Genomic DNA, 14,214 nt, shown 5'->3' with positions numbered 1-14,214 from the left:
TCACACAGATGCTACTTCTTCATGCATAGAAAGATAGCAGAGATGTAATAAGCTTTAGCCATCTGTATATTTCTGTCCCATTTACTGTGTGCAATATACCTGGAATCCAGTATGTAATGAGTTTGTTACTGCAAATAGGATTTGATTCTTTTATTACTACTGTCTAAATCTCCTTCAACCTTTTAATAGATTGTAAGCTCACAAGAGCAGGGCCTTCTTCTCCTCCTGTATCTCGGCTGAGAGGTTGTCCTCTGGAGCTCTCCTTGGCTTGGGAGCACAGGGGAACTTCTCAACCTCTCCCTCTCATGCTCCATGGGGTTTTAATGTCCAGCGCCTGTGCCTAATGCAGACTTCGTAGGAATCTCAGACTGGGATCCTGCAGACATCTAGTCTCTTACAATAGCTGAAAGCTGCAGGATTATCCAGTGGAAGGGGGGATGAAGAATTGGTAAACCCCAGGGACCTAACTGCTAAACCTCAGGGACCAATATACTTGAATTGTATAGCACTTGCACCCAAATATCAAAGAAATCATCTCCCTGGGGGTTACAGTATATATATATATATATATATATATATATATATATATACACACACACACACTTATACATATATATATATATATATATATACATACATGCTTTGCCTTCCTATATACTTGTTTTAAATGAGGACCCAATAAAACATTTTGCTTATGACCCCTAAAACCATGAAGCTGGTGCATTGATTACATATTCACCCCCAATATGAATGGGAATTAAAATGAAATATTTCACTTTTTATTCCAAAACCAATATACATGTGCTGGGGACTTATATATATATTTTTTATATATATATTCTTATAGTAACAAATAGAAGGCCCTAAGACTGTTTGCGGATCACAATTCAAACATGTCTTACCTGAGAAGATCCAAAACAAATACATATATAACTCCAATATATAATAATTATTATTAGTATTATTGTCATTATTAGTATTATACTTTTTTTTATAAAGCGCCGACAGATTCCGCAGCGCTGTACAAGATTAAACTTTTACAGATAACGACAAGTACAATACAGCCATTGACAAACAGTTAAAAGAGGAATGAAGGGCTCTGTTCCCGCAGGAACTTACAATATAATAATTAATAAAAAATTAAACTACTCTAATAAAATTAATTAACTTAATATGCTATTTATTATTATACATTAATATATATATATATATATATGTGTGTGTGTGTGTGTGTATGTATATATTATACATACAAACATTTTAATGTGCCACCCACGCATAATGTCGTACTACTCATAGCTCAAGTTGAGGTATAAATGTGATATAGGATATAAATACAGCAAAGTTAGGAATGTCACCTTCAAGTACTGTACCTCAGAGTTGTAATTCATCAGCATACATCCACAAACCTGATCACAGCACTGCCCGGGATATATAGTTATCTTATTTTCATATAGATTACTAGAACAGAGGAGGCATACGAGGATATGATGAGGTCATCAAGCTATATTCTGCAGCGACAGTAAAGTTCTGAATACATCCCAAGTATGGTGATATATCTATTAGGGAACTCAAGTGCTCTTATTAATATAAATATGTTTTTTTACTTTGGATATGGGCATAGTATGCTGTCTTAATATAAAGAAGAATATTTCTGCTTTTTAATTTCCAGAAAACAGTGAAAAATATCAAATTTATGTTTCTATAATGTACATTTTTGGTATGCATTTTTGATGTGAAAAAGGGGGTTTATTTACTAAAGTGAGAGCTGGTGGGATAGTTTGCAGGAGAGCTGTGGTTTGAACTCCCTGAAGTCCCTCAAGGGCCATTACTGGTACATGTAAATTATTTAAATAAATTCCGTGGAGGGTCAGCCAAAGAATTCTTGGTGCAGGAGCTCACAGGGGTTAGTCCTTTATAATGTAAACTCAAGCCAGTGAGATGAAACTGCAACTCTCCTTCCAAAATCCCCCACAGTGATGTATTTTTTCCTGCACAGCAGTATTTCACATCTAGACCTAGATCTCATTCGTCTTCACTTCTAATTTCAAAATGCCAATGAGATCAAAATAAAAATTTGGGGTGCTTCCATGCATTTCTTTGGAATATCAAGACCATACGCAAAAATGATCATGGAAATAACCACAGCATCAATAGAAAGGTATTGGATTATTAATAACCCAACTAGGTTTATCTCCTATTATAATATCCTAATATAAAATGAAACTAGCAAAAAAGAAAAATATGTTTATGTTGTTACTATCTCCGAATGAACGCTAATAAGATACTAACCTGGAACATAAGCAGGTAACACATTGTTGGCACCTATGCCTAGAATGGGTTCACTTTCTGCTAGCTAGTACTTATATAGCAACTAACAGAGACACCTTCTTCTCCAAGATGCAGGCATGTACATTATAATATCCCTTATCTCTATTACAGAAAAAGAAACAAAATGTTATTATATTCACTTTGCCAACATAGGAAACAACTTTTTCCAGCTTTCAGCTCAAGACTCAGTGGAACGGCACAATTAAGTCATGTCGGTGTGGCGGAACAATTTATCATGGGTCATGCACTAGCTAGAATATCAGTCACCATGACAGTCTGATTTACTACAAGACCAAGCAAGTACTGGTTGCTTTTAATAATAACAAAAACCCATAATGTCTTCATGATGACATCTATTTTGAGCACACTGAGGGAACTAGATTTTATGCTGGCAGAGGAATTTTCATAGTGGGGAAAATGTTAACATGACGGGCATGGCATTCAATTATACGAGAACTGCATTACATTTCTTTATAAAGCACCAGCAGATTCCGTAGCACTGTTACAATCGGTGGGGCAATAACAACCCGTTACAAAAGGAGAAGAGGGCCCTGCCCTTGCAAGCTTGCAATCTAGTGGGTGGTTAGGGGGGGAATTGAAACGGCAGCAGAGGACTGCTTGGAAGAGGATGAGTTGATAGGGATCCGGATGATTAGTTGAAGTTGTTGATCGTTCTCATGGCTTGATTAGGATGATGGCTGAGAGTGTTAGGAAGAAAGGCTGTACCCTTCTCAAAAGAGGTAGGTTTTCAGAGAGCTTTTGAAAGTTGTGAACGAGGGAGAAAGTCTGATGGGACGGAAAAGGGAATTCCACAGAAGGGGTGCAGCACGGGTGAAATCCTGAATGCGGGAGTGAGAAGTGGTAATGATGGTAGAAGAGTGATGCAAATTATGAGAAGAACGAAGAGAGGAATATGTAAAGTGGCAGCGCCACCTTCTTCTTCCTGCTACTAATTAGATTTACTGATGAGCACCTAAAATCAGCGACTGTAGCTAAGTGTCTTCTTGCCCCGGTCTCTCTGGTCATTGAGGCGACTTGCCCATCCACATGACACTATGCTATGACATCTGTATAAGAGTAGCACAATCCAATTCCCTGACTTCATGATGCATAATAGAACACCAACCCAGCTAAAGCTTCTCCTGCAAGGGCAGAGATGACCCTGTATAATGCATAGTTAAATTATTGAGATGACTTTAAAGCGATCTCTGAACCTTCATTTTTCATTATGCAGGACCAGCAAAGCCTTTTGTGAAGAAGAAGCTTACTGGAGCTGGCCTTTCACAATACATTGTGATATCAGATATAAATGATCATAATACTGACATACTCAATCAAAAAGAATAGTAACACACCCTTCCTCAATGCACACAAAGGGACTTTAATGCACAGGGTAGCTGGGTGTCCAATTTAAATTTCCGTTTTGTCCCCCTTTACAAAATCATGAAGGCATTCTTATAAATTTGCCTCTTTCTCTACACCAAGATGATTAGCTTGTAGATGTGTTTGGCCGAACATGCTGCATGTGCCCACATTATATACCCATTACCAGTCAGCTACAGAAAACAGGACCACTGAGGGGCTTCTCTTAAAGGTTCTCTTATTTCTATTTTTTTTTTAAGAATTGTTCCTGCACTCTTTGTTGCGGAGGCTGCATGGGACCCAAAACCGTCCCTAAGGTGTATACAGAAAATGTATCAAATTAAGGTAAGATCGGCATATTTCATGCAAATATTGATCACATTTAGCTCTCAACGCGTAACACAGGCTGTAATGTAAAGGTGGTTATAAATAAGTAATTAGTACTGAAGAAAGCATCACATTAAAGACTTCATATTTACTGCAAAAACTACAACGTATGCTAATCTACAATTATATAATCAATTAATGTTGAAAAGACCATCATGCTGATCCAGATAGTTGCTTCCATATTAATAATATGTACATGAGGACTATTCACTTTTTTCCTAAAAGCAATTTTCTTTAAAATGGGATATGCTATCACTTTTTTTCTGTATGAAAGAGGCAGTGCTTGGCAGCTACTCCGCTTCTTCTCAGCATATCCAAATGAACTCACTAGTTCCCTGAAGGCTAGGGTTGAGAAAGCTCAACGCTGGACGTCCCAGCAGCTCTGTCACTCCCAACCCATAGATGCCTATATCCATTGCCTTCCTGCATGAACTGTTAGGAAAAATTCACAGCTATTCTGTGCGAAGGGCGAAGGGGCAGCTATAGGTTTTAAGGAACCCTAAGGATTTAGAGGGCTCTAACATTAACAAAATCAATACATATTTAAAGCAAGCTAGGTTAAAATATATATACATACATTATATATATATATATATATATATATATATATACACACACACATACCCATATACAGCTACAAACTAGAATGTATACAAAATAAAGTAAGAGTGCGCACCTAGGATTTCTAATAGAGAAACAAAATTTGTTTTCATACAAAACCATGGTACCATGATGTGAAAATTAAACAAGTTGTGCTTGACTCTATTAGAAATTCTAGGTGTGCTCTTTTATTTTCTTATATTTACATACATACACACAAACACACGTTTTGTTCTTTAAATAAACATATTGCTGAAAAGGTAATAATTCATCTCTGTACCTTCTTAGCAGCTGCTGAATCTGCTTAATAGAGTCACTAAATTCTGAGATTAAAAGTCACAAAGCAGAGAGGCTTATACCTAATCGAGTGATGCACTTCACTCACACTCACTTATCACTGTATCCAGATCTGGAGCCCACTATTAATAAATGAATATGAGGTGTTCGGCTCACTCAGTTTTACCCTTAATAACTTAAATCCTAATATGTTTATTGTGAGGACTGAAAAGACTTCAATCCATGTGAAACCACCGAGTCCTCCAGCAAACAGGTCTGACTTTCTAGTACAGAACAGCTGCAGACAGAACATGTGCACCGCTCCATGGCAGACTCTTGAAGACAGCTTGGATCCAACCAGTGAAACATAAATAAACTGGCTGATGGCGATAAGGGGAGAAAGTCTTTGTAATGTGAAAACAGATGTCACTGTGGAGATTTCTCAAAGTGACATCACTGACTTGCATTCATGACCAGTCGATTATTAACCCTCCAGGAGCCAGTGGTTATGCAGGAAGCTGTTTCTAGCCTCCTGTAGAGTTCAAAACCTTAAAGGGAATATATTGTGTGAAAGGGACATTATACAGTATGCTGCATTCCACTTACTATAAACATTATCCCCCCTTAGGGATCAGGGCTATTTTACAACCGCTATTTACTTTTCTCATTTAGTGTACCAACAAAAATTATCTAATTCATAAATGTTACCCATTTTTCATGAACTTTAAAAAAAAACAAAAAACACATTTATTTAATTTTACATTATTGAAGGAAAAATCCAAAAATATGTTTGTTCACTTTTCCTGATTTGGAAATCACCCTATATTCCTATATAATCATTTTCAGTTATCTATTTTTTTGAGATTTTTATTTAATTTATTGTTTAACTCTTATCTAAGTCTAAACATACCCTAACCCAATCTAACTTATTCCTCACTAACTCTCACCACACTATACAGTAAAAAATTAACCTCTTAGTGGATAAAAAAAGGTTAAAACTGAAATAAATAATTTTTTCTTTTAAAAAAAAAAAAGCAGGGTTTGGGGTCCTGGGAAACATTGTTTCTTTCTATTGCACTCCAGCTCAGAATCACAGAGATTCATGGTGACGTAGAGCCAATTTAACCGATAACATACCAGATACTTCAAGGTTCCTATAGGACCATCTTTTCATGATGTAACTGGTATGGAATTGGTCATGAATGGGTTAATGTAACTCTCATATGTTAACCAAATAATTTTTAGAGATCTATATTCCTATGCCTTCCTCTGAGGGTTCGCCGGAAACAATATGGTTTAATCAAAATGATACATTTAAGAAGCTTTTTCTAGTTCTATTAACCCCTTAAGGACAATTGGCGGTCCCTAAACCCATTGAAAACAATGCATTTTGAGCCCGTACATGTACGGGCGTTGTCATTAAGGGGTTAAAAAAAACCTATAAGTTCCTGCTTTTGTGTCAGCTGAGAAAAAAAACTATAAATGAGAAATCTACATGATTAAAGATTTCTGGAAAGTACTAGGAAGAAGGTTTACAGCGCTCTACAAATGTCAGTACATCAAGAGACAACTGGGGCTGTTAAAAAAAAAATGTTGATCAACAGACAACCCTGAAATCCTACGAGGGTGTATGTTCCAGCTGATGGGAAGCACTCCTTCAGATATCCCAAGACTCAGCTGGTCAGCAAACACATGTACAGTGGGAACACTATGCATTCGCTGGAGGGTAGTCATAAATTCCGCTGACCATAGGAGATATTTGTATAGTGTTGTCGTTTAATAATAGATCTTATCCTGAATTGCGATTCCCTGGATTGTATTTGCGAAAGTGTTTAAATCTCTCGTGAACCATATATAACACAGGCTGCTCACGAAGAATACATAATAAAGGCCATACCTTCTGTAAAGTCTAAATGCAAATAAAACTCTTTTGAATGGCAGATGGCCAAGTAACATGCTGCAATGCACATAGTGCTGGCGCACAGGGAGTGAGTAAACACTTGTGGTTTGGAATCAAGGCAATGGCTCTTGCTATTATGCGCTTCCTTCTCGCTCTGATAGGATACAGGGGCATCTGGGCAAACTATTACTATGTGGTCTCTTAATAATAGGTTAATAATGGAAGATGATCGAACATCGCAACAGATACATCATGGGTGCGATATTTTAGCTATTTCCTAGCCCCATTAATCCACACCACATACTAGTTATAATGCCATAAAAATATACTCCCATTTTATTAAAATATATTTCTGATCCGTATTCAGATTTCTGCATAAATGTGACAACGCATACAATAGAGAAGATGTTCCCACTTTAAATGTTTCATGGTCTACAGCAGTGTTCTTTAACTTTTTTTCCGAAGACCCAGTGCAGTAATGTCATTTGGCCTTATTTATTTCTTTTATTTAAAAAACGTTTTACCCCGAAGAATATATTGAGATTTCTCTTGTTTTCAAGTATGTCCTGGGGACCAAGTCCAGGAACGAGTTTGCATACAGTTGAAAAGTTGAATTTGTGACTTTGGCTTGAAAATGTCTGTCGTTTGATAAAACAAGTTAAGATATAAGCTAACTGAGAGATCTTGAATGTTAATTTTAAGTGGTCCTTAAATCAGCAGAAATGATCTAAACACATTTAAAATTGGACATGAGGACCACCCCACCCTACGACCGATGCAGTGATGGAGCTGTGGCATACTTTGGTGGTGGCTTTTGGCTTATGATGAATACGCAGTAACGGAGATGTAAGAGAACAAACGTCCAGGACCATACGTCTGGAAGAAGTTGGTGCCTTTAAGGCATTTATTGAAATGTTTGTCCCACGACCCAGTGACGGGTAAGTTATGACACAGTACTAAGTCGTGACCCCCATGCTAGAAGAACCCTGGTTTACAGGAACCAGCACTACAACAAAACGGAGAAGAAGAGGAGAGCGAGTGTGTATCTGGAACAAACTCCGTATTCAGCCAAACGTCCCAGCTCCCCTGACATCAAAGTATGCATTATACATGCGACGCCTGTACCTCTGTATGCATATGGAAGTGTTCTCTGTGGGTGGCATTTTCAACAAGATACATTTTCAGAGAGCTGGTAACTGCTTTGATGCACATAAGTGTTTTAAAAAAAAAAAAAGACAACCGTGGCTTACAAACCATTAACTGTGATAAGATAACTTATTGCACACTTGAGGAACTAAGCTCCCATGTATTTAGACCCTGGGGGGAGAAATCCATTTCAATTGATTCTAAGACATTAATACATTAATTAAAGCTCGGAACACCCATCACGTTACGGTGTTAAAAGTTGGAAAAAGGAACAGCGGATAAAACCGAGAGAGCCAATATGATTCAAAAACATCACGGTCCACGCAACCTATGTGTACAGCTGAAACAGAGATAAATCTATGGCTATAGATGATAAAAGCTTCATGAATTGTGAATGCGCTAAATGTTTTGTTAGCGTTGATATAACAGGTTAGCAGATTGCTGTGAAGAGGCCCATTTGTGCATTGTATTTCTTGTAAGGTTATTTGCCCTCTTGCATCAAATCCATCTGTTCCTTTTCTCAAGCCGTGGAAACGCACGAAGCCCTGCTCCGCTGAGTTCTAAGTACGCCAGCGCTTAACCCCTTAAATGCCAGACCGGAGAGAGAGAGCGCAAAACGGCTCCTGAAAGATGCACCTCAGGTCACATCCACCGCAAAAGGGCTCAGTTCATGAAAAATGAATGCGTCGAATACATTTTTAAAAAGCCGCTGCTCGCTCAACGTGGCTCAGGAGAGGATGTGCACACACACACACACATACGCACACACGCAAATACAATTATTTATCCAGCTTTGTAATCACTCCACATCGCTTTAAAACGCAATTAACAAGCAGACGCATTTCAAAATGGCACTTCCAGTACACTCACCCTTTTCATTTCTAGCTCTAATTCTCCAGAAAGCCCCCAACCAGGCGGAGAGAGAAAAAGAAACAAACGTCCAGTTTGATACTCACGGTTTCTTGAGGTCTCTCCTTGACATCATACACCGTTAGCTTTATTTTAGTTTCCTCGTAGATGGGATACTCCGAAGGAAACGTCACGCCGGTTAGAAACACTGGGTCTCTTGTTCCCTGTATAGCACAAGGAGACAGTCTGAGCTCAATGAAGTGGCAGCTGCTGGCAGCACAGAAAGCAACTGACAGACAAGCACGCAGACAAGAGGGGGGGGAATAAAAAAAAGGATATTGATTTCAAAGAACACTTTCTGTTCCGTCCAAAAGACTAAAATTGCCGTCCTGTCTTAAGCCAGTATTTAAGTATCCACATACTTCACCGCGCTGAAAGAAAGGCTCGCTGAAAGTGACGGCTCTCCGAGCATCACCGATAATACTGGATTTGTGTGTCATCGGCTGTTTGCTTTTATCAGCGCGCTGTAATAAACTGTTTATTTCCTATGTGAACTTATTTTTAAGCGTTTCCTCAAGGCCAGCTGTCACAATGCTTTGTATCTGCTTTCGGGGGACGTGTACTATCATTTGTACAAACAGCCACAGACTATACTGATTAATCCACATCAATGAAGGCATCGGTAATGACAGGAGCATTTGGGAATTAAATCCATGAAGTCAAATAGTCGGCTGACAATGATATCTGTTTCTGCAAACCCTGTTGCTGTCAGGTTCGTGTAGAGATTTAGACTTTGTTCTTGACAGTTGCCTTTTTATCCACTCACTCTGTTTTATAACACCCAGTTGACCTAAATATCCGACCAGAACATCTGGTTTCAAATATAGTTAATCATTTTTCTCATATTCGTTAGGATATTTCATTCACCTGACCACCAGCGGTACACTTCGAAAATGTAGGACAGCAATCACTTTTTTTTTAAGGCTTAATGTTGGGTTATTGTTTAAAGCTGTAAGCTTGAAATATCTTAATAGTAAAATAGGCTACTACGTAGCAACACTTTACAGAGATTACAAACAGCAGTGACTAATCGGGAAATAAAGTCAGTACAAAATAATTCAATTATTACTTTATCGACATTTTTTTTTTGAATAGCAACTTTAGTAAGGCATGCAGGCATGTACCAATTTTTTCTGGTATTTGTGTCAGGTGGTAGGTCAGATCCTTAGCTTATGACATCACATTCAAGGACTAAGGTGCTGGTGTGACATCATATGCATACTAGACAACTCTCCAGGTCTGACGTAGGAGAGCCAAGATATGATCATATCTCTGCATCATTCCACTGAGACTTCCATGTGATTGATCTCAATGAATGATAATAAAAAAGGTTTTTGCATGGTGACATTTTCTGAGAACTTAATATGAGTTTAAATAAATACTGTATAATGTAGTGGAATCTTTGAAAGCAGACATGAACAGTAACACTTTTACTTCAGAAACGGGAGAGTGGCTCAAAAAGGTTTTGTAAACTAATATTAAAGCTGTTGTTATACAAAAACCATTTTTCCCTATAGACATTTCCCTATGGATGTGGGATGTATAAACTCCCAAAAGGGAAGCAGCTATTCATGCTACATACTGCAGGGCAGAACTCTAATGAGACCACATGTGCCTGCGCAGGAAGCTCTCCCAATGCTTCCCCTGCCACTGATTGGCTCATTAACGCAGTGATGCCATGTGATGCAGAAATGGTACCTCGGAGAAGCTTCTCCTTAAGCTTAGTAATGTGTTTATTTACTTTTTAATATGGGAAACCGTATAGTCCATTTACAAAGAAAAAAAAAAGGCATTAACACAATTCACACAGAATGTTCAAAACAAACCCAGGTTGGTTTCCCGTAAGAGGTTACAAATGCTTCCTGTACTACTAGTTTCACTTTATTAAAAGACATTTTATATTTCCACGGTAAATATTGTGACAAAGCATTTTAACCCCCTTGGCTGCTGGCACTGCTTGCGTGGAGTAGGAAGATGTGGACACAGGTTAACACACCTTTGTTTGATACTTTTCTACATGTGTTCTTTCAGTTATGTTTGGGAGGCAATCGTAACAGCCGCCCAACGACTTACTGTGCATCGAATCAAACCATTCTATAGATATATTAAAATGGAGAACCCCCAAAACATTTTTAAGATGTTACAGGGGTGAAACAGTTAGCGGAAAAAGCATGTGATAAATACAGATGGGCTCACTTGCCATACGTCAAGTCGTCATTTGTTAATTATTGAACAAATGCTAAATCTGCTTCAAGGGGTTTATGAATATACTGGTGCCTGACTTATTTATTTAGACTTGTAGCATTATTCATATTACAAAGTGTAAAAAATAATGGTACGAATACTGCCAACCAGGAGAGCTGGGGCAGGGGTCCCCTGTGAATTTCACTTGCAGTTCTGCATATAGCCACACTGGCATCGAGTAACCTTCCATGAAAAAATGACTGGATTCTTTTCTGCTCCCTCTACACAAGTTATGGACAGTTTCTTTTGGCAAAGAGTGTGCCACATAACTGGATAGGATGCACTGTGTATCAAGGGGAGGTTCCTACCATATTAATAGCCCCAGCTGATAATAAGGCTATTTCACAAAACAAAGTACCGTATATATTCATTTAAATGACTTTACAAGACTCTGATTTCATAAGCTCCTCCAGCAGGACTCCTGCACAGTAAAGCTACAAATCTTAAAACCAAGTCAAGGAGGTTAAACGCGGAGTTAAAAAATACTGCAGTACCATAAGGCTGTTAAAACACAAATGTCATTATTATTTATTACAGCAATGATTTTTAGCTATAGTGTTACAAACCCTTACTTCTACAGAACACAAGAGTCAAGGCATTTAGTACGATGGGAAACCCAGATTTATCATACCACATTACGCCTAATGCCACTGAGGGGAAGGGAAGCAATGGGTATGAGCTTGGTTTAGCAGACCTGTCAGGTTCTGCTGGTTCTCAGCTCGTCTCAGTAATTTTTCGTATGAGAGACATCATATTTAGCATCATAGACTTCCCAAAGCTTTTTTATTTTTTTTTATTTTAACAAGGGGTTTTTCCATTAAAGCGGCATTTATAGTCTACAGCCTGAGAGATCTCACTGACTATGGCTTTTTGAAGATGACATCTCAGAGTTCAGTAAGCAGGGATGCTTCAAATAAGGAGCGAAAAATGTTAGAACCTTAAGTGAAGCCAGTATACTAGAAGGGTGGGACACACAACTCTTTGATGGGCACACTGTCAATGTATACGGAGAAGAAAAAGAAAAGCTCCATCACAGTCTTTCACATTGTATTGAACCAAAAAAAGAATGAACAGGATAAATAAATAAAAAAAAAAAATAAAAAAAGAGGACAGTTGTCATTCCAACAACCACCTTGGTATGCTCAGTGGGTTATAAAACCATTGCCGTGCAGAAATGCAGTCGGCAATGAAGACGTTAGATGGAGAATCTGGGTCATCCTTCAAGTAGAAAAAGAATCTGTGTATCGCTCTTTCGTTGCACTCCGGAAAGTAGTGCAGATCGGAAGCAGGCAGTCGAAGCCCCTCACTTGCTGAATAGCGAATTGCCACCAGCTAGATCAGCAGTCGACTAGAAAATTAACATCCATGTCGGCATATACATCCCCATTTGGCTGCCTTAGGAAATCCTAACGTGCCTTGGAAAAGTGATTTGAAAGCTCCACGGCTGGGTTCCTGTCTTTTACTCCATTTACTTTTTTTTTTTACAAGAGGTGCCTTGATCAGCATAAACAATGCCTTCCTGTTTGCCATTATTGTCCCAGACTTCCTTGTTTTTCCTCTCTCTGGCTGGTAAGACAAAGTATGCTATTCCTGCCACTTGTAGCTTTATGTACATACCTTTTTTCGTAATCGTAAGCACATTTTTGCGCCAGGTTGGCTATTAAAAGTCCAATGAGCTGAAAGTCGAGAAATTCAATGCTTTCCCTTCAGAATGGTTAAATCCTGGTGCCCTTGCAAAATGCGGGAGTGAAAAGGCAGCTGCATCTATGCAATACTAAAATACGTATGTCAAGAAGGAACAAGTTATTTTATGACTACTTGTAAAACGCCTTAAACATGCTTTGACTTTGTTAACCCCGTTTACTTTTTTGTTCTGACTTGCCCAGCAGCTTCTGTAATGATAGAACAGGGAAAAATAAAAGGGAAAGAGAAACAAAAAGAAACTCACCTCGACTACTTCGGTGTTAGCATATCTGATCAAACTTTGCTCTGCTGGATGTGCTACTGAGACCTGCACAAATGTGTTCAGAGTTCGTTCACGGGTGGCAGTCAGGAGATCCTTGCATGCTGTAAATGGCACAAAAAGGAAAAAAGGTAAAAAAAAAAAAAAATTTAAAAAAAAAGAGAGAAAAACAAAACGAATGCAGAGCAAATCCGCTAAAGGCTGAAACGGTATAGTGAGCTCTGAATTGCATCTCTGGAGACGAAGCAATTTAGCAGAGGAAGTCCCTTGGAGTTACCTTTGCAGACATAGGAAGTCACATGTTATTGCTACGAGTTCATTTGCACTAGCAGCTCCTGCAAGACTTCCCTGCCAGAGGCTAAACATTGCTATATAATTGTAAACTAATCCGCAGCGACTTACACAGACCAATACACTAGCAGATTCAATAGAGGAGAGCTACGTCGGCTTGACCTAATTCACTTTTATAAAACCCGATCACTCAGCGTCTCTTATTCAGTGTTCTCTCTGCAGACCCCTCTGGCATACTACTTTAAAGCGTTTTCTAAACAAAGCTGATTTTCCCAGAGTATTGTGTCTGCTGTATACACTGAAAAAAACAGATGGTGATAAAAAAAAGTGTAAAATCGTATAAAAAAAAACAAAAAACAGACGATGCATAAAAACTTCACATTTTAAACAGGCTGTAATGCTAATGTGTATGGAGTTTATTTTTTAATAACCCTTTGTGTACAATCCCTTGCTCCTATAACACTCAAAAGCTTTGAAACAACACAATTTGCATTAGATGGTTATTAGGTAGACTAGAATCCCCACACAATTTAAACTTAAGATACAAAAATAGTACAATAGACAGAATACCTATAAATGACCATGAATAATTGGTTTATTGTGATCTTACACAGCAGGGTCTTTCAGCAAAGCCTGGGTTTTGTTCTGATACTCTTAATATAGGATCGAGTTGGAGTGTGTAAACATTGCTATCATGCTACGACAAGCTACCTTCAGACAAGCACAGAGGCAAGTCAATCCTGGGTCAATGCGCTCAGCTCCTGCTGTTGTTGAACTATGGGTCATCTAACTTTGCCCTGGATTT

At 38.4% G+C, this 14,214-nt stretch overlaps 1 protein-coding gene across 4 annotated transcripts in view; it reads right to left on the bottom strand.

The window, feature by feature from the left end:
* The window catches only part of LOC149287424 (inositol polyphosphate 4-phosphatase type II-like), a 164,349-nt gene extending 151,132 nt beyond the window's left edge, over positions 1-13,217 (bottom strand). For 2 of the 4 annotated variants that reach the window (XM_089492952.1, XM_089492950.1), the window contains exons 1-3: positions 13,104-13,217; positions 8,955-9,075; positions 6,955-6,981 (exon numbers count right to left, since the gene is read on the bottom strand). The gene's annotated coding sequence lies outside the window, so the exon portion shown is untranslated. The remainder of the gene's footprint in view (positions 1-6,954; positions 6,982-8,954; positions 9,076-13,103) is intronic. The other 2 variants (XM_089492953.1, XM_089492951.1) reach the window with 1 other exon arrangement.
* Positions 13,218-14,214: the final 997 nt, after the last annotated feature.

The sequence above is a fragment of the Sceloporus occidentalis genome, unplaced genomic scaffold, assembly GCF_023333645.1.
Source record: "Sceloporus occidentalis isolate IW3139 unplaced genomic scaffold, rSceOcc1.0.p SCAF_61, whole genome shotgun sequence".
Classification (NCBI taxonomy): Eukaryota; Metazoa; Chordata; class Lepidosauria; order Squamata; family Phrynosomatidae; genus Sceloporus; species Sceloporus occidentalis.
Note: the sequence above shows the minus strand (reverse complement) of the source record. Positions and strands in the feature narration are given on the sequence as shown.